This window comes from Calliphora vicina, chromosome 3, assembly GCF_958450345.1.
Source record: "Calliphora vicina chromosome 3, idCalVici1.1, whole genome shotgun sequence".
Taxonomy (NCBI): Eukaryota; Metazoa; Arthropoda; class Insecta; order Diptera; family Calliphoridae; genus Calliphora; species Calliphora vicina.
This window is the reverse complement of record NC_088782.1, coordinates 130,001,694-130,028,100: the sequence shown is the minus strand read 5'-3', so window position 1 is coordinate 130,028,100 and position 26,407 is coordinate 130,001,694. Positions and strand designations below refer to the sequence as shown.

Here is a 26,407-nt window from a genome sequence, read left to right as displayed (position 1 = left end):
AAATTTATTTTGAATATTGTTTTTATTTTATTATTTTTTGATTATTATTAAGCCCACCATCACCAGCATTTTACTTTTGATTTATACAACATTATGTTGGTGTTTGCAATAAATAATTTTCGTGTTATTTTTGGTATTTTTATAATAAATTTCACATTGGTTTTTTCAGTGGTTAACTGAAAATAATTGGAAAGTTATGTGTGGTTAACAAACACAAAGACCTCAAAAACACCACATACAGACACACACACAAACGCAAACACTTTTACATACTTACTTTATTCAATATGTAAGTGTGTATGTGTGTGGCCACTTTTACTAACTCCCATTTATTGCTCATTTACAGCTTAAATCTCACACATGATGACAAGGTTTGATTAAAAGTAAAGGGTTGCATTTTAATTACATGAAAATTAAATAAATCTGTAATAATTTCAAATATGATGTAAAACAAATTAACAAACTATTTATTCATTATATTCAATTAAGACATTAATAATGTTAAATATTAATGCAAACTTTGAAATTGGGTTTTTTTTTCAATCTTTTACAAATAAGCTTAAAATCTAAATCCTGGTAAAATAAAGATTTGTAAACTTTTCAATTCAATTTACTTTGTTTTTGGAAGAAATCTTCTCCGCCAAATATGTATTGTATGTTTTTTTCATACTCTTCACCACCACAGTGCAGTAGTTTGCAATTTGTAAGCCTGTATGTATTCAAAATATAGACCGTAATTTTAGAGCAACATTTTTTTTGTCTAAGGACGAACACTTTTGAAATACAAAGATCACATACGTGTCAGATGACCCAATAATATATAAATAGGATTCAGTAAAATTACTGCCTAAACGGATACAGTATGATTAATAATGATAACACATATGATTTTAGCAATCTGGGTCATATTATATTTTGTGAGAGTGATATTTTAGATGCAATCTCTCGTTTAAAAAACTCATTAAAATCTGATAATGATGGTTTGAGTGCCTTTTTAGTTAAGAAATGTTCTCAATCGTTAGTATATCCAATTTTGCAAATTTTTAATAAATCCTTATCTGAGGGCGTGTTTTCAGACCGATGAAAATTAACGTTAATAACTCCTATACATAAATCTGGAAATAAAGCTGACGTTTCCAATTATAGATCTATTTCTAAATTGTCTACTGTATCCAAAATTTTTGAATATGCCATTTTTGACATTTTATATTTTGCTACAAAATCTCTTATAATTCCTCAACAACATGGGTTTCGTAATAATAAATCTACGATTTTTAATCTTGCTGTTTTTACAGATTACTGTTTATCAAATTTAGAATTGGGTTTACAAATTGATGCTATATACACAGATTTTTCGAAAGCATTTGATAAAATTTTTCTCATTTTATCCTATTAAAAAAATTATACTATTTAGGAATACATTCATCTTTTCATAATTGGTTGTCATCCTATTTACAAAATATAATTTGTTTTGTACAAATTGATGTACATAAATCTTTTGCATATGAGCAAATATCTGGAGTACCTCAGGGTAGTATTTTAGACCCTCTACTTTTTAATATTTATGTCAATGATATATCTCAATGTTTTAATTATCCAATTTCTTACTTTATGCTGATGATCTGAAAGTATTCTCTAAAATAGAATGTTCTAATGATCTATTAAGATTACAAAATGATCTTGATCATTTGAATTTGTGGTGTAATAATAATCACCTAAAATTTAATCTAAATAAATGTATACATATTATGTACATATTCTCGTTCACGTAATCCATTTTATGCCACATACATATAATCTGGGTACGAGTAATATAAGAAAGGAAAATGAAATAAGGGATTTGGGCATATTATTTGACTCTAAATTACATTTAGATTATATAATTCCTAAAGCATATTCTACACTTGCGTTTTTAAAAAGAAATTGTACTGATTTTGATGATCCTTACGCATTTAAATTGTTATTTTCGTCATTTGTAAGATCTAAATTAGCATATGGTGCCGTCATTTGGAGTCCGTTATGCATCAGTCAAATTGCTCGCATAGAGAAAATTCAAAGTAAATTTATTCGTTATGTATTGCCTCATTTAAATTTTATATATCCGCTCCCATCCTATAATTCCCGTTGCTTACATCTTGGTATGATATCTTTGGAAAAGAGACGTAAAATTCAGTCAATGCTGTTCGTTTTTGACTTGATTAATGGATATATTGATTGTCCAGACCTTTTAGAACAAATACCATTTTATGTACCAGGCAGATTATCAATCCGGCATAGAAATTTGTTTTATATCAGTTTACATCACAGATATTATGCTTTAAATAGTCCATTAATAAGATCATTAAATTTTTTCAATATTTTAAATAAGAATTAAATAATAATATGATTGTAGCAATCATAATATGATTGTAGCAATCATAATATGATTGTAGCAATCATAATATGATTGTAGCAATCATTATATGATTGTAGCAATCATAATATGATTGTAACAATCATATATGTGATTTTTGTAATTATATGGTAAAAACCCAGAATTTTACGCCATGTTCTAGATCGTTGTTCTTTGGTTAAAGTGATTTTCGGAAGTGGGTCTATATGGGAGCTATGACTAATTATGGACCGATCGTAACAAAATTTGGTGACATAAATTTTGTATATATAAAACTTATTTGGAGCCAAATTTGTGGAGATACATATATAAATTAAACATTTATGACCGATAAAGTCCAATTTCGGAAGGACATTTGTATGGGGGCTAGGTGAAATAATGGACCGATTTCAGCCAGTTTCAATAGGCTTCGTCCCTGGGCCGAAAAATTAATATGTACCAACACATACATTTACTTCTCTTAGGTGAACTAAATTATGTGAATCGTAACTGTAACATATTATGGTATTAACAATTATAGTTAAAATGAATAGATTTGGAACACATTCATAAGTATGTTTAAAGCTCCATCAACAGCCTTAAGTGGCATTTGCATATATTGATTAGTTTAGACCATTATTTAGAAGGAAATCATTTTTTTCCCTCAGCCAATATGAACTAAAAAGTACTTATGACTGAATATTTAGTACATGCACAACAAACAGCTCTTATAATACAAACCGATACACGCCTCAGGGTATAAAAATTCCCAATAGAGCCAGACAAGTAAAACTAAAATTATAGAAATACATATAAAATATTAAAATTTTAATAACAAAATACCGTTTCAAAATATTATTGTGCCTCATTATTAATTATTAAATAATAATTAAGAAGGATAAACAGCATTAAATATAAATACAGCTAGAGAAAACTCTAAAAGAATTCGTTTTTAAATTAGATGTTTTTTTGTGTGCTTTCTTAGACATAAATTCATTTAAGAAAACCCTTAAGAATATTCCTTCCTTTCTTGCGTTGTTATTTGAAAATGTTTTCATATTTTTTTTTGTGTTTGTGCTTCAGTTGACCTACATTTTTAACTTGTATAATTTTAAATGGCAATATGTGGTAAGAAACCAAAATAAATACACACATTTGCTCTCCAAATCAAACACATATATGAAAAACCCATATAAAACACTCACACACCTACATTTTATGTACACACACATCCTAAGTTTTAAAGTATGTGCAAAAAATGAATTGATCTAGATAGACAATTCAAATTATAAATGTATATTAAAAAATGGCACTTGTCTTCTTTCTTCACTAAACACGGATTTCTCGACTTTGCTTCACCATAATAGGGAGCAGTAATTAATTTTTTATTAAACGATGCATTTACCTTTACAAACCAGTAATCGCCCAATAACTCAATTTTCAATTTTTTGTTGCTTGAATGGTTTTTGAAATAAACTATACAATTTAGCTTATTAATGGTCCTCTTTTCGGGTTTTTCCTAAATTATAGATTTCCGTAAAAAAAACAAAATGGGATATATTGTTGGTTAAGCTTTTTTCGCTGTTATGGCTCGATAATGTAGTATCACAATACTACATTTAAATCAGAATCATCGACATTATTTTGGAGTTCTCCTAATATAATATAGTATAGTATACATGCATAAAGTTTTGTTAAGATGTTAAATTGAAGACAAAATGCAAAATGCATGCACACGCAATTTCTCTCAAGGAATTACATGTGTTTACCTCAAATACAAGTTTCATTAAAATTAAACACAAGACAAAAAAAAACCTACAACAACTATAATAACAACAGCAACACCAATGATGACAACAACTATTTGCACACACATATACACACAGAGATTAACGCACACTTATGTAAATATGGCAAGATTTTGCACACAAATACGCTCTCAAGTGAAATGTATTTACATGTATTTGTACAATCTATGATTCATAATATTTGTATAAAAGTGCATCTATGCATATTAGGGCGGCTCTTATTTTGCACTTTTTTGCATTTCGATACTCCCAAGGATAAAGATGTTCTCCGTTGTCTAAAAACCAAATGCTGCAAAATCGGAAGTAGTTTAGAGTTATGAGAATATTTTTAAAAAAATTTTAAAAATTAAATATTGAAAAATTTGGTTGAAATTTCGAGTTAAGGAATATTTTCCAAAAAATCTTAAAAATTAAATGTGGAATATTTAAAATATATATAAAATTGCATCCATATCTCAAATCACAATTTTTTTAAACAAAATTTCAAAAAATATAAAAAAAATGTTTTCGATTTTAAAAGATACTAAATGGCGATTAAATGTGCAAATGTATTTTTAAGATATCGGTCCCAGCCTTAAAAGTTACAACAGTTAAAATTTGCAGTTTTAATCATCATTTAGCCTTTATTAGAATATACAACAATTTTTTTAATTTTTTAAAATTTCGATTAAAATTTTTTTGAAAATTTAAAGTTTTGAATAAAATTTTACGCATATCTCAAATATGCGTAAAATTTTATGATTGTTGGACAGTCTTATATTTAAACATCTAACTTGAAATTTTAAAACTTTATATGGAAATTGTTATTAAAAACATCTTTATTATAATTTTGTCGTTGTGATAAAGTTCAGAATACGGGTGTGAATTAAATTTTTTTTTAACATTTTTCTTTTTTTTTGGCAATATTATTAGAAACTTCAAATAAAATGAGAAATCTCTTAACATTAACCAATTTTGCTCAAATTTTAAGCATTTGGTTTTAATATGACTGTGAAGAATTTTAGAACTTGGGAGTATTGAAAATCCAAAAAGATGCAAAATAATGGCCTCCCTAATGTACATATATGAGTGAATGAGTGAGTGTTGTTTGGTGTTTGTCAGTTTGTATGCGAATGTGCGAGCATGTAGATTAAATAAAATAAAATATTTGAAAATATAAAAATGTTTCTGTTTTGTCAAGATGCAGTAAAAAGCGTTTGCATTTAATCCCAAAGTCCCCATTGCAACAAACTCAAGGGTAAGTTTATTTTTAGTGTATGGGAATGATGATGAAGACAAGCATGTTGATGATGCTGACAGTTCTACAAAGACATGCTCATTCAAACATATTCATTCGTTCACTTATTCATTCATTCAGTTATACATTCATGCATACGTACATCTATTCTGTTATTCATACAAACTTTTATATGTATACTATATACTCTTCAAAAAAAAAGTAAATAAAATGGAAAAAAAACTCTGCATAGTTTTACAATTTATAAAACCGAATAATAAAATTGCGAACAGGAACTTATGAACTACTTTTCTTCTAGCTGCCACTGCACTCTGTTCAACATCTTGAATTTCTCCTTCATGTGCATTTCAGTTGGTAAGAAAATTTTACTAACATTTCCTAAAGGAATTGTGGTTTAAAATAGAGCAACAACAACAAAACTACAACCCAGAACAGAAAACATGCCTTAAAGATTACAAGAATCTAACCTCAAAACACAAAGTAAGAAGAAAATACAATAAAAAAAGAAATTTTAAATACACCAGCCAGAAAAGGCTTAAATATTTTTCAGCACAAAACTCTAGTTAGTAAAAATAATAAAAAAAAAATAATCATAAAAACGAGAACAAAAGTTACATGAAGGAATTTTCTTTTAAAATTAATTAAATAAAATTTATACAAAAATCACAAACACTCATAGTTACGCTTACGCTCAAGCAAAGCAAACTAAAGTAAAGTAAACTAAGACAATTTTGTATTTAAAATTTAATATGAAAGACTTACAAAAGAGACGAGATTAAATATAAAACATGTTACAAACAATGTTTTAAACAAACACACACATAAATGCAGCATGACTTGACAAAGTATTTTAGAAAAAGAATTAAAAAAAGACATATAAATACGTAACTGCTACATACATACATATGTATACCTGAATACAGCAGAGAAATAAAAAGGCTGACTAGCATGAATGCCAGTTAACACTAATTGGTAGCAATACCATTCACATTCAAACAAACCTACTGTAGTCGCACAGCACCGTTTGTTGTATAGCTAAACAAAAAAAACACAAAGAAGTAGTCTACACATACATTCACACACACACAATGAGACGCAAAGACACACATTCAAACACTCACTCTCACACATACATGGAAACTATAATAATTGAAGTTAGTTGGTTGTCGGTGCTACGTTACGTATACGTAACATCAGTTAAACACTGGCGACATATAATCACACAAAACAAGCAATAAAAACTACTTTTACACTCGAAACAAATTGTTTACATAACTTTCCACCTTTTAAGTAAGGACATAAACTTGTAATTACTTTGATTTACCGTGGCTTACCTTAATTTGAACATCCCAGATTACTTATTATATATTCAGCCCAATCATGAATAAAAATTCCCAGGCAGTTTTTTTCCCGGGGAAATTTGTATTCGTGATTGGGCTGATTAGCTCTTATTTAGTTTTTAAAATATTAAATTGTGATAAATATTTTATCTTTTATTCTGAAACATTTGTACAATATAAATTTATTGGAAATATTGGTAATTGTTAGCTATGACCTTTACACCTTCAAGGCAATATTGGTAAAAGCTGTAAAGAAACAGGTATATAATAAATTTTACGTCATATAAATGTCACGTGCTAGATTATACAAACTAATGCAAATTTTTAAACATAACAAATAGCAATAAGCTTCATTATAGTTCTTCCAATTGTTACATATTTGTTTTTTCTAGATGGAGTCGGAAATGTGTTCTATTTTTTGTAACAAAACCTATAAAACATAGGCCTATTGAAAAGTGAAAACAATAATAAAATTTTTATAATTTCCGTAATTTCATCAACAGCGCTCAAATATCGCGTTCTGGACCATGGAATTGCCCATATATCAAACTAGTAATATTTAAGTCATACATATTGGGTGTATAACCTAAAAATGCAGTTTTTTTTAAATATTTAGCATTTATTTTGAAACATATATACAATATAAATTTATTCAAAGTATTGGCTATTATTAGCTATGATCTTTTCCCATTCTTCTGGTAACATATGTATTCCGTGCCAAAAGAACTACTCATCTTTTGAGGCCAAGAATGAATTAAGCCATTATCGGATACTCTATTCCAAAGTGAAGCGTATCCCAGAGAGAGCATTCTGCATCGATCGAAACAAATAGTATTCGGACGGGGAACGGTCTGGACCTTTATATCGATTCGGCTGATTGGCCGGACTTCGGGTTATCGTAATGGATCTATTTATCATCGCAAGTAATGATTTGCTTTTATATAATTGAAGAATCATTTTAGACATCCAGAATCGTATTTCACGGTCTATCGTCTTCCCTGCTTTTGGATGAATCCTACTGCTCGCAAACGTTTTGAAAATGCTGCTTGAGTAGCTAGCTCCCAGTGATTTTGCAATGGAGTAATGTCTCCAATACTTGGTCTTCAAACTTGGTCGATCTTTGTCTTCCGTTTCAAAAACACCACTTCTGAACCTCACAAACCATCTCCATACATCATAAGCTTTGGCGAGCAATCTGTGTGCTTCAGCGTCACTTTTTTTCAAATTAAAGAAGTAAAGCAAAACTTCTCGCATGTGACGCGAGAAGTTTTCAAAAGTTGAATTTTTGACGCAAAAAGCAGTTATTGCGCCTATAGTGCAGACGCATAGAAGTGCTAGAACGACTTCTATCGATCCATATAATATGCGAGCGTTAGTATTTATATTGTAAGCCTTAACATCCTTAAATAATATTAGAAGCTAGCAGACATTTGCACTAGAAAATTTGGCATTCAGTGTGCTACATCCTTATAAAATTCAAAGTCAATTTAGTAATGTCCATCTGTCTGTTTAAAACACTCTCACGTCCAGAATACCCAATCTATATTAATTAAAGTTACACAAACATTTTTATAATTTGCTAAAAAGTTAGGTATTGAAAATCTGCAAATTCGGTTCAGTAGGAAAAAAGTTATAGAACCAAATACGAGACAAGATTCGACTCTAATATAGCGTTCTAACTTTGTGATCATTTGACCGCAATTTGTTTTGTTTAAAGTGACTTGTTTTACTTAAAGTTTTGTAGTAATTTTTTGCATCAGAAGTTTAAAGTTAAGCTGCTTGTACTTTTTTTGTGTAAATCTGTGGCAGTTCCTTTGGTTTTTACTAAATTTTTCTTATGAGTTTAGAAGCTTTTACAAATGTCTGCATATGAGTATGTGTTTGTATGTAATAACTACTACTAGTAACATACTTTTCACCTTTTGCTGTTTTACTGTATTTTATATGGTAGTGCAAGTGTATGCGTCTGTATTTGTATGTGTCTAGGAAAATAAATGAATGAATGTTTTCATTCTTATTTTTTACTGCACTGTACAAATGTTCATACCTACATACAAGGGGTGTAACTTTTAAATAATTTTTGAAAATTGGCCCTATCGATGTGAAGACTATCACTATGAGTGATAGTTATATTACTCATAGTGATAGTCTTGGATAGTTCATGAACGAGCTAGTTTAATTGAAAGTTCAAATTGTTTTAACTAACTGCACTATTTCAAATCTTAGTTTCATTTACTTATGTTTTTGATCTATGAACAAATATAGAGCAGTCTTCTACACGACAATTGGATTAACGCTATAGAACGACCTGAGTCACACTCGACCAAAGATTATAAACTCAGCGAAAGCAGAGTATCAACCGGAAGGTGTAGCCCCAAAAATATTTCTATTTGGATAGATAACTTTAAAAAATTGTGCCTGGGTTTTGTTTCAAAATGCCCCAAATAAACCTATAGTGATTGAGCCGAATTTTTGTTATACCCCTAATACACACATACGACTACAACATATGAATGTATGGTGTATTATTTACACAAGTGTGTGTCTATGTCATCCCAGCAGTTAAGCAAGTAGTCAATGTATCCCTTAAAGACAGTAATTGTCACAAATGTCTTATCACTTGGCTGACTCCATTTTATATATTTTGATCATTTGACACGTGTGTGCACTTTGTAGTGCAGAGAGAAGACAATTGGTTACTTTATGCATCCCAAGTAATCTAGCGTGAAGACTATTGTCACTTAAGTGTCTCTAAGTAATCTAGAGTGTAGTCACTTTAAAGGTTTTGTGAGTAATTCGTACAAACTGGTTTTTTACAGATTGTGTTAATATAATTCTCATACAGTTTATTTTTATTTTTGCTTAAGTATACTGATATCGCATGTAACATAGCATAGTCAATAGTCACTTTAGTGTCTCTTAGTAACCTATGGTGAAGTCACTTTAAATTTTTTTTTTGTACTGCAGTTTATTTTACCCACCAGAAGCGTTGACTACCTTCGATCAGCTATCCGATAGTCACATTGTAATCAAAAGGGACCCCCTGCTTAGGACATGCACGTGTTAAAATAACTAGTCAAGTAGCTGATCAAGTAACCAGTTACAAAGCTAGCAATGTAACTGACGCTATGTAAGCAGTTTGTGAATCCAATGCGTTGCCTACTTTGGACCAGCTATTAGACAGTCCCATTGTAATCAAAAAGAGACAATTGACCCCCTGCCTAGGACATGCCCGTGTTAAAATGACTAGTCACGTGGCTATTGAAGTAACTAGCTCCCACCCTAAATGATGGGTAAAATCACTAGTTCGGTACTGTCTCCTAGAACTGCTGGGATATGTATATTGGACTCAAACGGATGTAATGAATTAAAGTGCAAGTGGCAGTTAGCAATTTTTTTTGTTGTTTCTCAGCTTTCTTCTATACATTTGTTCGTTCGTTCATTCGTTATTTCTTTATTTCTTGCACTCTTCCATTCATTTTTGCTTCTCTTGTTTATATTGTGCAAAAAAGACAATGCAAAATGTCGTGTTTTTTGGAGCATAATTGTTTTATGGGCCTTTGTTACCTCAATAAAAAGAAAATAACAACAGCAACAGCAAAATCTGCACAATTAGATATACATGGTTACTTATGCTATTTCTTTGCTCTATTCCTCAACAACTTGCACTACCATTAAAATAAATAAAAAAAAAGATTAAAAAAAAAAACTGAAATGTAATTCATTGTGCTTTTCCAGTGCATTTCTACATAAAATCAAATATTTTTGTTTTTTATTCTTAAGTGTGTGTAAGAGTTTTTGTATTTCAAAGAAAATCGTTTTTACTTAAACACTTTTTGTTATTATTTTCTATAAATACTACTGCTATATTTTTTTTTTACAATTTCTACACTCTAACTGGCTCGAACTATTTAGTGTTAGTACACATATTAGACCTAATGATTTTGTGTTTGTTTTTGTTTCAAGTATTTTTACCTTGGCATAAGAAACGGGAAGTTAATCTAGAACTCTGAACTGAACTGATTATACATTACTAGGGCTTTTGGTTGAAACAATTGTACAAGAGAGCTAGTGTGCACTAGTTTTGTATATGAATGTATGGGTATGTACACACTTATACAACTAAAGTTATTATAACATCGTTGTTGTTGTTGTTGTTTTTGTTCTTAATGTTGTTGCTACTGCTACCTATTAACCTCAATTTAAACTCGAAAAAACACACACAAATAATGTTCATGAATTTTATGATTCATATGTATACATTTATGTATGCAATTATATGTTTGTATGTATTTGAGTACGTGTTTAGTAGTATTTGTAGAGATGTGTGTGTGTGTGCGTTTAAATGTTGAAATAAATGTTCACAATAACAACGCAGAACGTTCTGGTTCTGTAGGTTTTACTCCCATAAAGGTATATTTTGTTAACGTATTAGTATTTAAGCTTACACAACTTATTAAACCCAATGGGGAATTGGCCAATATATGAAAGTTATATAAAATATATTATACGATATATTGAAATAAGCAGTAACATATAAATGTAACTTGGCAAAATCGATATCAACTTGATCTTGTGGAAATTTAGAATTGATTATATGTGTGAAAAACGTAAAAAAATCATATATATATATTAGAGTGACAGCCGATTTTTTTTTTTTAGATTTCAAAGAGTGCCGGGTGGAATATTGTGACACTAGGCCTAAATGTTAAGTGCTGAAAATTTGAGCCAAATCGGGCAACGATTTCTGGACGCGCATCGAGGTCAAAGTTCAGATATATGCAAAATTATACTATTTATATGGGATAAATAGGTGAAACTCGTTAAATTTCTGCATTGTTTTCTAGAAATGTATAGATTTATTTATATTAATGAATATTACATTAAAAAAATTTTTTTGGAAGTTAACCCTGCATCTCCTTTGTGTCAAAATGACCCAAAAACTGTATTATCGCCAAAATTCGGAAAAAATGCAAATTTTTCAGATATTTTAAAAATTTTGCTACTAAATAAATACTTTTGCAATTGAATGCAAAAGAATCGAAATGTGAACGTAATTATCGTTGTAATGAGATATAAGTGACAAAATTTGGTTAAAAAATGTTAAAGTTATTACAAATTCGCCAGACCATTAACGTGTTTCAGGCCACTTGAACAAAAAATTTAGGAAAAAAAATTAATATATTTCGAGAAAAATTAAAATAAAAGCTAATTTTTACTTAAAATATGTCCATATTTACTTGTATATAAGTTTTTGTCTTCGTAGGATACCGTTAACCTATTCGCAGGTATGGCCAAAAAAAATATTTTTTTTTAACGGCTGTTTCAAAACTCCATTTTCAAATTTTTAAAAATTTTGTTAAACAAATTTCAGATTTTTTCGATCATCACATTGGGGTTTATTGAGATCAAAATAGGGAATAAAAATATGAAAAAATTATGTCAATACCTCTTACAGTTTTTCCGTACCTGCGATTGAAATTTTGCGTTTTTCAAGAAAAACTAATTTTTTGTCCATATTTAGGCGAATGAGTCCAATTTCCTTACTGTTATAAATTTTAAGTAAAACCTATTCATAATATTATAGTCCTTATAATTTTAAATATGTTCTGAAAGTTTTACTAAAATCGGAAAACGATTACCTTTGAATCGTGAAGGTCAAAGGTCAAATTTTTCAATATTTGGAATTTCTAATGAAAAGATAGCGAAATGTTACATATTTATGGGCCGATTTTCATGAAACTTGAGGAAAATATAACATAAAGTCCAGAATTTAAAATAACAGCACAAAAATGGAAATTAACCCTTAGCAGCACTTGGGGTCCAAATTATTCTCAACTTTTAAAATCAAGAAAAACACAACCATTTTGACCCCAAGTCCTCTTAAAGGTTAAAATTCATTTTTGCACTGATGTTGTAAATGCTAGACCCCAATATATATTTTCCTCAAGTTTCATGAAAATCGGCCGAAAAATATGTAACATTTCGCTATCTTTTCATTAGAAATTCCAAATATTGAAAAATTTGACTTTTGACCTTCACGATTCAAAGGTTATCGTTTTCCGATTTCAGTAAAACTTTCAGAACATATTTAAAATTACAAGGACTATAATATTATGAATAGGTTTTACTTAAAATTTATAACAGTAAGGAAATTGGACTCATTCGCCTAAATATGGACAAAAAATTAGTTTTTCTTGAAAAACGCAAAATTTCAATCGCAGGTACGGAAAAACTGTAAGAGGTATTGACATAATTTTTTCATATTTTTATTCCCTATTTTGATCTCAATAAACCCCAATGTGATGATCGAAAAAATCTGAAATTTGTTTAACAAAATTTTTAAAAATTTGAAAATGGAGTTTTGAAACAGCCGTTAAAAAAAATTATTTTTTTTGGCCATACCTGCGAATAGGTTAACGGTATCCTACGAAGACAAAAACTTATATACAAGTAAATATGGACATATTTTAAGTAAAATTAGCTTTTATTTTAATTTTTCTCGAAATATATTAATTTTTTTTCCTAAATTTTTTGTTCAAGTGGCCTGAAACACGTTAATGGTCTGGCGAATTTGTAATAACTTTAACATTTTTTAACCAAATTTTGTCACTTATATCTCATTACAACGATAATTACGTTCACATTTCGATTCTTTTGCATTCAATTGCAAAAGTATTTATTTAGTAGCAAAATTTTTAAAATATCTGAAAAATTTGCATTTTTTCCGAATTTTGGCGATAATACAGTTTTTGGGTCATTTTGACACAAAGGAGATGCAGGGTTAACTTCCAAAAAAAATTTTTTTAATGTAATATTCATTAATATAAATAAATCTATACATTTCTAGAAAACAATGCAGAAATTTAACGAGTTTCACCTATTTATCCCATATAAATAGTATAATTTTGCATATATCTGAACTTTGACCTCGATGCGCGTCCAGAAATCGTTGCCCGATTTGGCTCAAATTTTCAGCACTTAACATTTAGGCCTAGTGTCACAATATTCCACCCGGCACTCTTCAAAATTTTAACAAAAATTTTTTTCCATACAACTGATTGTCACTCTAATATATATATATGTACAAAAATCGAAGTAGTCTTACTCGTTTATTGGTGGTGGGCATATAAGATTTGGCAAAGCCAAATATACTTTTTTCTTCGAAAATTAAAATAGAACAAATTTTTCATTTTGGGAAATTTTATTGTTAATGCAGAACTATTTGAGATCCTAAAAAGAATCTTGTAGATTCGATCAGTAGCATAAAATATGCTGAATTTCTGCCATGCACCGAATATATAATTTTTATATTGGAAGTCTTGGCATTTACACTGAATAGTTTCACATTATTTAGTCGAATAAATCTTAACATACATAAATCTTAATAAAAACAAAAAAATTTAACCCTTCGTGAGAAGGGTATATATAAGTTTGTCATTCCGTTTGTAATTTCTACATTTTTCATTTCCGACCCTATAAAGTATATATATTCTGGATCCTTATAGATAGCGGATTCGATTAAGCTCTGTCTGTCTGTCTGTCTGTCTGTCTGTTAAAATCAACTTTCCGAAGCCCCCAAATAACTTACATACACTTACATCAATATCTCCGGAATTCTTCCGGTTCGGTTGCTATTTTAAATCGGCCCACAAATGGCTGAGATATAATGAAAAAACCAGAACAACCTCGATTTTTGGCCAATTTTTGTATCTATATATTGTATCTATATATCTATTGATAGATAATTCAAAGGCCTTTGCAATGGCGTATATAAGACCATAGTAAGTTGGACCTACAATGGGTCAAAATCGGAAAAAATATTTTTTAACCCGAATTTTTTTTCCACCAAAAGTTTTTTTGTAGAATATTAAAAAAATTAAAAAAAAAAAAATTTAAAAAAACAATTCGAAAAAAAAAATTCCAAAAAATTAAAAAAAATTAAATTTTGTTTACCTAAAAATATTTAAAATTTTTATTTTGAAGTATAATATGATGAAGGGTATATAAGATTCGGCACATCCGAATATAGCTCTCTTACTTGTTAAAGCTGCATTGACTTTAACTTTTTGTACCAAATAGTCCGAATACTGAGCTAACCGGACTGCTTTCTGTGTTGGGAGCTCTTTTGAAAATGCTTTATATTTATTGGCTATAGAAACATCATGTAAACCATTTCTTCTACCTGAATCAGGTTTTCTATCAACGGACATGTTGTACCGATACTGTTTAATAACATTGGAATCTATTTGATGGCATATCTTTGATTGTTTGGCCAACTTTTTGTAGAACCAAGTTGGGTTTTGTTGAAAATATTTAATAATTTTAGTAAGCACTTTTTTCTCGTCACTTATTTTAATTAGATTAACAACAAATGAACATAATTGACAAAAGTGTTATTTTGAAGAGTTATAAGACTCCAAAGGACATCTACAGAATAGTTCTGTATAATTAATTCTATGACATAATTTTTCAGAGACGATATTTTGTACATAAGATAATTCAGAAAAGTTTCTCAGATGTAGAGTAAATGCTGATATTATAATCTATATTGTTTTTGATGAGAATTCCGAAAATTTTTAAAAATACTTTCTAAATCATACTTGTACACTTTCAATTTCCAAGCGGTACATAACCTAAAGATGGCATTAAAAAGATACGTTCGTACTAAATTGTGTACTTATATAGTATAAGTATGTGTGTATGTTATTTAATAATGAGGTCTTGTCTTGTATTTACACAAGTAAAGAAAGAAGAAAACACAGAAAATACATTGTGTCTTTAAGTAAAACATTTATGTACATGTTCGTACTTGAAGACCATTAAAGAAAATTACACAATTTTTCAATAATTGTATATTTGTTTTTGTATGATTTATTCTACAAGTACAATCAACAACAATAATAAGCTACAGCAACAATAAGACAAATGAACAAATGTATGAACAAAAATAAATTACAATTTATGTATGTCATGATTATTAACATTATCAAAACCTATATAACTTAAGCTATAAGTGTGAATATATTCACAAACAATTTTTGAAAGGTTTTGAAGAATCTTTGCATGTATATATGTATATGTAATCATTTTTATGCATACATATAAATTTTAATTACATTTTGAGGTATTCCAGGTGTATTTATACATCTCCAAGGCGAAATGTTCAAAAACAATTGAATCTCGCAAAAATGAAAATAAAATAAAGTTGACAGGTTATAAGAAATGCACGTCAATATAAGCAATTTATATTTCATTTTAATATAAAATTCATTTTTCGTTTTTTAATTTATTTCTTTTACTCATGTTACTGTCAAACGTTAACGGAATTGCAGTTTTAAAAATGTCTTTTGTTTCTTATATTCGTTCGTTGTGTAATTTTCTTAATCTTGTCACTTAGTTTTTCTTCTTATTTCTTTTTAATTTAATTATATTGTGCATACGATACTTTAAACTATTTTTTTCCCCAGTGAAAATACTTCAATATGAAATACTTTATCAGGCTCCTACGACCCATGATTTTTTGTTTTGTTGTTGTTTGTTTTTTAATGTTTCCCTGCTGTTTCTCATTCTCTATAAAGGATCAACTGTCTGTCATTGTTCGTAGATGTTGGTGTTTCTTGTCTGTTGTCAGTTTTATTTTAAATGTATTTTAAATATTTAATTAAACACAATAAAGCTGGGAACAAGTACAAGGCACAATACGGAAAAGACAATAGATGTTGCAAAGTATGTATAAAGTGTAGGCAAAAGTAAGCAGGAAAAGTAAAACAAAACAAAAAAAACTTAAAAATAAAACTTTTTACCTTGACATATATCTCATCGATTTGTGTCAATTACTTGTTGCCTAAAATGACAAAAAGGAAGCAAAGCATGGCACAGCTGAACAAAAACAAAAAAAAAGGAAACAAAAAACTTTGTCCAGTGTTTTTCAGCATGACAGCTCCAATATGCAGTTATATTATTACATTAATACATATAGATTTTACACAGTTAGTAATACTGCCACACTCGTACACTCAAACGTATTAAAAAAGATAGATCGACCATACGAACGACCTGCTTAACTACTTGCTAACTGTAACGTTTTAATGGAACGATTTTTTTTTATTTTTGGAGAGAAAACAATCCTCCTTTAGTTTTTGCCGACTTTTTTTTTACTATATTATATTTTTGTGTTTTTAGCAGCACTTGTGTAATGTAATTAAAAACTTTAGACTTACAAAATACCAAAAAGGGAGGAAAAGACTATAGAGGAAGAAATAAGAATAATGATGCTAGGTTGTCAATTTTTTAGGTTTTACTTTCCATGTTGTTGAAGGGGAGCGAGAGTTGCTGATGCAACTGCAGTAAAAAGATGTCTCAAAGGTAAAACCTAGATAATGAAAGTTTTATTTGCAACTAAATAAAAAGAATGATGATGATTTTATAACCCAAAAACCCTAAAATTAAATTATTTATAAGTAAACTATATTAAATTCGATATTAAAGCTAAATTTATAGAATTATTAGTAACAATTAACAAATAAAGTTTAAGAGATAACGAAACTATTTTCACTCTTTAAGTTTAAGAAGATTATATGTTTAAAATCATTGTTCTCGAAACTGCATTATATTATTATTGAAATTTTAGTGCTTATCTAATAATGCGTACGAGTGATATTGAATTAAATTTTAATTAAAATTAATCATTCGCACAATATCAAAGTTAAGCCACAAAGAAAATTCTTAAGCATTTGAATGTTTGATAAATTCTTAGATTAACAAATAACTGAATCAATTGTAAAATATTCTCTCAACAATTTAATCATTTAGTCCACTTTATTTTACTTAAAATATTAGAAAATAAATTTATAAAAATTGTTTACAATATAATTATTTTTGTGAGAAAGCTCTTTATAAAAAGTGCTGAAAGTTTTTTTTTTATAAAAATAAAAATATTTGGTAGAGATCTACCAACCCACTAAGATGAGTGCCATTTGTCCATGAAGGCTTTCTGGTAAAATGTTATACATATTGGAAACTTATTTCTGCAACCATTTTGATTGAAAACTTATTTTTGCAAGATTTTTGTTAAATAGGAATTTCTCTGTTGTAGTACAATTTTTTAATGTTACTGCAGTATTTTTTTTTTTTTTTTCTTATAAAAATGTTTTTCAAAAACATATTGCCTCAACATTTTGTATAAAAATGTTAATGCTTAATTGTTTCTGTGAAAATTTTTTCGGCAAAGATGTTACTTCAACATCTTCTTTACAAAAATGTTGATTTAAATTTTTTTTTACAAAAATGTTGATTCAACCTTTTTTTATAAAGATGTTGCTGCAACATTTTCTCTATAAAAATGTTTCTACAAAATGTTATCTATAAACATGTTCCTGTAACATTTCCTCTATAAAGATTTTGCTGCAACATTTCGTATATTAAACATGTTACTATCAAATTTTATACATAAAAATAATGCTGCAACATTTCCTCTATAAAGATGATGCAGCGACATTTTCTCTATAAAAATTTTGCTACAAAATGTCATCTATAAACATGTAACTGTAACATTTCCTCTATAAAGATTTTGCTGCAACATTTCGTATATTATAAGATTTCTGCAATATTTCATATATAAACATGTTTCTACCACATTTTTTACATATATAAAAGTAATGCTGCAACATTTCCTCTATAAACATGTTGCTGCGACATTTTGTCTTTAAACAAGTTTCAACTTTTTTTCTAAAAACTTATTGAATCAACATTTTTTCTGTAAACATGTTGCTGAAATTTTGTTTCAACGTGTTGCTGCTAAATTTGTTGTGATTAACATGTTTCAGATAACAATAGTCATATTTTGATTTTGAAATGCGTAAACATTTAAGTCAAATAGTGATTTTTTGATCTTATAAAAATTAAAGGTAATTTTAAGTAAATTAAAATATCAGACATTTCATTAAAATCCGTCAAAAAAAAATAATATAAAATTGTTCCTTTGTGTTAAAAACAGATAGTTCTATTTGAATTTTGGGCCAGTCTAATGTTCATTTTATTTCATAAAAACCAAATAATATTAATCATACGTATGTATTTTAATCGGAATATTAAACTTTTTAATGGATTGTCCGAATTTGTTCTACTATGTTTGCGCTAAAAACTTTAAGGTATTTATTATACATATAAATATAAAATACTCTACTAAATGTTAATAAACTTTTTACATTTTGTTATATGTTACATTAAAATCAACCCAATTAATCCAAAAAAATTGTGTGTAACAATAATTGTTAAATTTGTTTTCTAGTTTCAAATCTGTTTTAGCTGGGAATTAATAATAACAATTGCAAAGAGAAAATAATAATAAGTAAAACACAATGAAATAACATTTGTAATTCTAAAATCTCTTTTTCCAGATTACAGTTACTTTTTTTTAAGTACATATATTTTTTGTAACTCTATAAATTTTTCCTGTTGCAGTTCTTTGCGGGGTAACTATTTTCATCTGCCTTTTTTATATAACTACATTGCTTGAGAACTATAAACTATAACGATGGTAAAAGTTTTTCAATCACAAATATACAATTACACACATACACAGTAGTGTGAGTATGGGTGAGAGAGTGTGTGTGTGTGTATAAAACAATCACATATATCAACTGCATTATATGAGTTTTAAGTTGTAAATTGCATGCTATACAAGAGTAATGGTAATGGCAATACAGGTGAAAATGTTGTTGATGTTTTACTTGGGTTTACTTTTTGTACCTCTTCTTTTGCTGCTGCAATGCTGTTGCTGCTGATGGTGATGGTGATGGCAGGAAAGTATGCAGTATTGTGGCTGTAAATGTGATGGTAAATTGTTCATATAAATCCTTTTGCCAACCACAATTCATCAACAAAGTTTAAACTTTACAGCGTTATAAAACGTAAAGTAATATAATAAAAAATGACATTTTCTTTACTCTCTACACACACACACTCTACCTTCACTCTCATACTTAAAAACATACAGATTGCAATTTAAGAATGAAGGTATAAATGTGTATGCCAAACTGCGTGGATGAGCGAGTGGATATGAGTGCAAGGTGAAGGGGTATTTTTATTTTATTCATCCATCCATTCATTCATTCAAACTTAACAGTTTTGCAATTGTTGAAACAGGTTGAAATACTTATTTAAACCATACATTTTGTCACGTTTTTAATGAGACCACAAATCAAGCGATGAAAAATTGCTACAACATAAATGTAAGCAACTACATAAATACTGTCATATGCACTCACACACACTCACACACACAGAGACTTTAGTTTGAGTGAGTGTATATAATCATGTATGAGTAATTAAAATTTTGTTTGTGCATTTATGTACAATTGTATGTAAGTGTGTGTAAAGACCATTAAAAGATAAAATGACATAATATGGACACTCTTAGTATTGTGTCTGTTTATGTATCAAAACAACAAATAATAACACGAGAATAAAAAAATGTTATAAAATTAAAATTTGTTGCTCTAAAATTCTGAAACTAAAAGCCAGAGAAGATGAATTTGCGGCAAATAATTACTGGAATGTAAATGTTTTGACATGTATGTACATTAGGGTGGGACGATTTTTTTCACGAAAAATCGTATAGCAGAAACGCATTTACGGAAAATTTTAAGAAAGTTTCCCCAAGAAACCATAGGTCTAAAATCAAATCCTATCTTGCGCATTTCGTCTTTTATCCAATGATATTTCAGTATATATATTTATTTCATAGTTTTTTTTATTGGATAAAATACAAAATGCGCAAGATAGGATTTGATATTAGACCTATGATTTCTTGAGGAAACTTTCTTAGAATTCCATTGTAGTCCAACTTAGGTTGCCTTTTAAAAGCGACCCACAAATGCTTGAGATATAAGTAAAAAACCAAATTTTTGTTCACCAAAATTGTTTTTCAGCTATTCTTTTTTTTCAACAGAAACTTTTTTCGCCTTTTTTCACCAAAAATTGTTTTTAACTATTTTTGCTTGACTACCGTTTCCGCTAAGCTATTTTTACTGCAATAACTACAATTACCGTTACCGCTAAACTATATTATTTATAATTATAATTTTAAATTATGAAAACCCAAATTTTATATTTCAATAACTGAGCTTAATGAATTCTACAGAATTTTATATGTATTGATTGTATGACTAAAAAGGATTTTTTAAATATAAATTTATTCAAAGCATTGGCTATTGTTAGCTATGACCTTTTCCCATCTTTCTGGCAACATATGGATTCCGAACCAAAAGATCTGCTCATCTTTTGAGAGCAAGGACGAATTAAGCCTATTTCTAATACTCTGTTCTAAGGTGAATCGTATCCCAGAGATAGCGTTCAACATCGATAGCTTTCAGCATCAACTGCCTTTGCTCCCACCAAATAGAGAACATGACCTTAACGCTATGGATAGATATTTGGCTTCGGTGTCGATTTGGCTGTCGCAAGTAATGATTCGGTGCAGAAATGATTTTCTTTTATAGCTTTCCAACATTTCATTTCGGACATGCAAAAGGTCTCATGGCTTCAATTCGTATGGTACCCAATGTATTTGGGTACATAATGAGTTCACCCTTTTGACTGATCTCACACCTGCTATGAATATAAAATAAATCTATTGTCAAACCACAATCTCAAACCACTGCAGTAAATTGTATATAAAACTAAAACTTAAAACCAAAAACTATAACATTTTTTTTTGGAATTTAAAAACAAACAAGTTTAAAAGCTCTCAAACATTTATGGTGGCATGCAGCAGCAACATACTCAAGCATATAAAACACACCAACACCAATGAAATTTTAAATTAAATATTTGTATATATTATGTCACATTTGCAAGGTTTGTTGTTGTTCGTAAGTTGTGCGTGTAAAATTTGCAACAAAACAATAAATTTGAGAGGTAACAAAAAAGGAAATAAAAAAACAAAATAAGAAACAAATGAGGAAAAACTTTTTGTTGTACATAATATATTATTTTTTTATTTTTTTGTTTTGCTATTTCTGTTGTTATTATTTTGAGCTACAACAAATATTTCTTTTAGTTTTCCTTTCAAGTACTTTTCATAAACTTGTTACATTTCACCAGCCAAATGTTGATGAGGTTTGTGTGCTTCTTGCTGGGGCTCGAGTTGTGTAGGAATAATGGTTGCCTGTAACAGAAAAGGTTTTCATTGTTCGAGGTTTGAGTTGGTTTGGTGGTTTCAGCAAATCTACAATACTAAAATATATTTGTATGTTGGAATGTATGAATACATATAAAAAATGCAACTGCACATCCCAGCAGTTAAGCAAGTAGTCAATGTATTCCTTATAGACAGTAGTTGTCGCTAATGTCTGATCACTTGACTAACTCCAATTGATATATTTTGGGTCATTTGACACGTATGTGCTCTTTGTAGTAGAGAAAGAAGACAATTGGTTATTATACAGTTGCCACTCAAGTGTCTCTAAGTAATCTAGAGTGTAGTCACCTTAAACGTTTTGTGAGTAATTCGTACAAACTGGTTTTATACAAATTGTGTTGATATAATTCTCATACAGTTTATTATTATTTTTGCTTAAGTATACTGATATCCCATGTAAAATAGCGTGAAGTCAATTGTCACTTTAGTGTCTCTACGTAACCTATAGTGAAGTCACATTAAACGTTTATGTTGTACTACATTTTATAAGTAATATTTTGGAGAGTTGTCGGAGCAAGGTTTGTTTACAAGCAATCGTTTATTGGACTGTCTGTGATATGTCTTTTTAGATAACTATTTGTGGTCAATTAGCACCCGTACATGTTAAAATAACTAGTTATGTAGCTGATCAAGCAACCAGTTAGGTAGCTAGTAAAGTAACTGACACTATGTAACCAGTAAGTTGAATCCAATGCGTTGACTACATTGGACCAGCTATCCAACAGTTTCATTGTAATCAAAAAGGGTCAAATAACTAGTCATGTAGCTAGTTATGTGAGTGGTTGTGACCCTAAGTGATAGGTATGTATAATCACTAGTTCCTAGAACTGCTGGAATATAATAGCTTTTTCTTTCAGGCTGGTGTTTGTGGGTGTGTGAGTGTGTGTTCATGTATTTTAAGTGTGTGTATGTGTATTCATATACATGAATGTTTTCAAGTTGTTTTTGAAAACTAGCAACAACAAAAACTTAACCGATTTAGGCTGTAAATATTTTTGCTGTGGCAAAGTACAAAATTGCATTTTATGCTTTTCAAATAGTTTTTCTTGCTGCTGTTGTTGTAGTAGTTGTAGTTGTTGCTACAATTTCTTCTCTTTTGTTTTATGTTGATGAATTTTTATAGTTGTAGTTGTGTGGTAACTGTAGTTGTTTTTTTGTTTTTTTTATTTAGCTATATATGTATTCACAATCTCTATAGTGCTGTGCTTTTGTTTAGTGTTTTTCGTTTTGTTTAGTTAAAATGCCCTTGTCCTTGTTTTAGTTTTCCAAAGTACAAGTGCGAGCTCATGTAACAACATTTGTTAGCAGCTCTAGCACAAAAACAAAAATTGTGTGAAAAAAAAAACGTAAAAATTGCGAAATAGCAAAAATTATCCAGCAAGCAACAGTGGTTCGTTGTTGCATTTAAACAACAGCGAAACAAAAAAAAATACGACAAACTTTTCCATCTAGGAAACCACACTGACAAAGTTTTGTTCAGCAACTGAATGAAATGTGTGTGTTTGTAACTATAACAAATATTTTTCGATTTTTTCTCTCTCTTAATTTTGGCCAACAAAAGTGAGTCTTCTGCTGTATAAGAAAAAAAAAACCAAACAAAATCCCTTAAATCTTTAATGAATATAGTTTATTCTTTAAATAATTTCTTGTAATGACTTTCATTAAAAGAATTTTCCTACAAACCTCGGCTTTTTAATGTTTCATTTGAAAAGCTTTTCAATTCTCATATAGGCCCCTCATAAATTGTTGATGCGTAATTTAAGGTCGTTTCACTTGGTTTTCTATTATAAATCATTTTGCTACATTTTTTTGCTGCATTTTTTTAAGTGCAGTTTAAAATAGAAATAAAACTTTTTTCACCACACATTTGTAACTAAAACATTAAGCCTTAAACTAGTAGCTACTTTTTATTTCATTTCATTTTTTGTGTGTTTTTTTTTATTTCTATACGATCATACGTTAAACTGTAATGTAGTTTGGTTGCTGTGGTATTTTTATTTCCCTTAAACTTTCAAATTGTTGAAATGAAAATAAAACGGGTTAAATACATACGTACATATGAAATTTTCTATCAACTTTTCTTTTTTTTTTTTGTTGTTTGTTTTACAAATTTCATTTCATATCAATGCAACCATAATAAGCCTTTTTAAAGTGCGTGGTGCTACAAAGCCTCAACAAAACAAAACAAAAAATTACTTAGTTCGTTTTCTTCTTAATTTGAATTTAGCTTGAAGGATTCGTAATGAAAACCACATGAAAAACCTACTTATAGGTTGCCATGACTAGAGGGGCTCAATGTTTCACAACTAAATGATGGTTGCACAGGAAACTGCTACAAAAACATAATCAACAACTTATTACACTTTGTTTGTTATTAAAATAAAAAAAAACAGTTGAAAATTCGGTTTAACGATATACAAAATTACGAACAAAAAATGTCTTAACAATAAGTCAAGGATGTTGCTTTTTTCCTTAAATTACTGCTGTTGCTTTTCAACATATTTTTCTTTTCATTTGGATATCGCATTTAAATTTATTTTTCTTTGTATTTACCTTTAATTGGTGGCTGTATATCTTTTGATATTTATTATAAAAGCTTTTTTAATAGTAACAAAAACATTTAATCTTATATTTTTGCAGAATTATAAAAACACTTAGTAAAAGGCTTTAAAAAAGCTTTAAATTTGTATTGAAATAAGACATAATGTATTTTTTGTTAACCCAGACCTAAAGTATACGAGTAATTTCAATGTCAGTAGCTTGTTTAACATCATTAATGTAATTAGAATAGCTTAATATTAAAATCCTTTCAGAAAAAAACATTCTTTGTATTTTTTTTAATACAAAATTTGACATTGAAAGTGTGCCAAATTTGACATTTTTTATCAAAAGGGGATGAGATAATTTTATATAGTCATAGTCAAGGTTCATCGTCAAACTGTTTAAACAGCATCGGAAAATTTGAACATAGATAAAAAGAAAAATGTTTAAACATATATTAAAAACGACAAAAACATCTTTAGATAATGTGTGTGTTTATAGTATTAAAATTTTATATTTGCGACCCCATAAAATATATTTATTCTTGATCGTTATAGATAGAGGAGTCAATGTAGCCATGTCCGTCTGTCTGTTGTCCTATTCGGTTACTATTTAAAATCAAGAACATCAAAAAGGAATCTTCACAATTATTTCACCGAGAAAAAGAAGTCGACCAACAAGTATATTTCTGCACCACTTCAGTACTAGCAATCGGCCATCCTCAACAAGGGGCTATTTCAACATTAAAAACATTGAGTTAGTTCTTGCGTTATCCACCATTTAATAAACTTGTTTGTTAATTTAACATTTAAAACACTCAATTTGATTAACCACTTCCTATGCCTAGAAAAAGCCCGGCGTTTTAAATTTATTTTTAATTTTGTCATAATTTCCCATTACTTTTTTGTTTACCTTTCATTTTTTATTTAACAAATACAAGCATATTCCCCTTTATTTAATTTTTATTTTTTAAAAAGCGTGTATGTGTGTGAGTGTTTTTTTTTCTATGCGAATGTGTGTACTTTGTTAATTAAAACGATTGAATGTATTGTCAGGTGACCTCTTCATTAAAACTCACACTGAATTGCTTTCTTTTGTAATTTTAATGTTTGTACAATTAATTACTTTGAAATGTAAACAAATTTAATAAAATCAACAAAGCAACCCTTTTGCTGACACAACCATTTCCAAGTCTCTAAATGGCCGCAACAGTGTGGCAAATGCGCATACATCTACTTTTTCGCATTCAATGAAGTTTTGTGTTTTTTTTAAAGAATCACAAATAAATTTCTGGACTTTATATCTCTTACATATTTAGTATAAAAGCCTTTGAAAAGTCAACAGAAGTTTCAAAATCATAAACTAAATAAACTTTCATTTGATGTATACAATTTTTTTTTGCGAATTATTCAGTATAGATCATTTAATATAAGTATTTATTTAAACATAAAATACTAATTTACAAAATTATGTTTTCTTTTAATTTCAGAAAAATTCTTGCAAATTATTGGACCTTTAAGATAGCCATACAATCTATATTGTATTCGTGATGCGAGTTTTTATTGCAGAAAGCCTTTATTGAATATAAAGCCTCGATATAAGATATTTAATGGGTTATTTATGTTATAGTCCCATTTTATCAGTGTCTCAATTTGCTTTATAACGATATTCAAACTATTAAACAATTTTCAATCAGATAATATTACACTTTGATAATATTATAAAAATTGCAAATTATTTCGTTTATTATTTTATAATCGTTACTTTATTATTTATTTATTAGTTCTTAATATTTAACTAAATAAAAAAAATAATTAAAAAACATTTAAATGAAATGTAAATTGAATTTGTTAATATGTATATAAAATAAATTTTCGAAAAATATACTCAAATAAATATGTATTT

General features: G+C 28.6%; 1 long non-coding RNA gene across 1 annotated transcript in view; it reads left to right on the top strand.

Annotated features, from left to right (window-relative positions):
• LOC135953417 (uncharacterized) overlaps window positions 1-26,093 on the top strand; it is a 136,730-nt gene extending 110,637 nt beyond the window's left edge. The window contains exon 3 of the long non-coding RNA XR_010576211.1: window positions 25,992-26,093. This is a non-coding gene — a long non-coding RNA (uncharacterized LOC135953417). The remainder of the gene's footprint in view (window positions 1-25,991) is intronic.
• The last annotated feature ends 314 nt before the right edge of the window (window positions 26,094-26,407 follow it).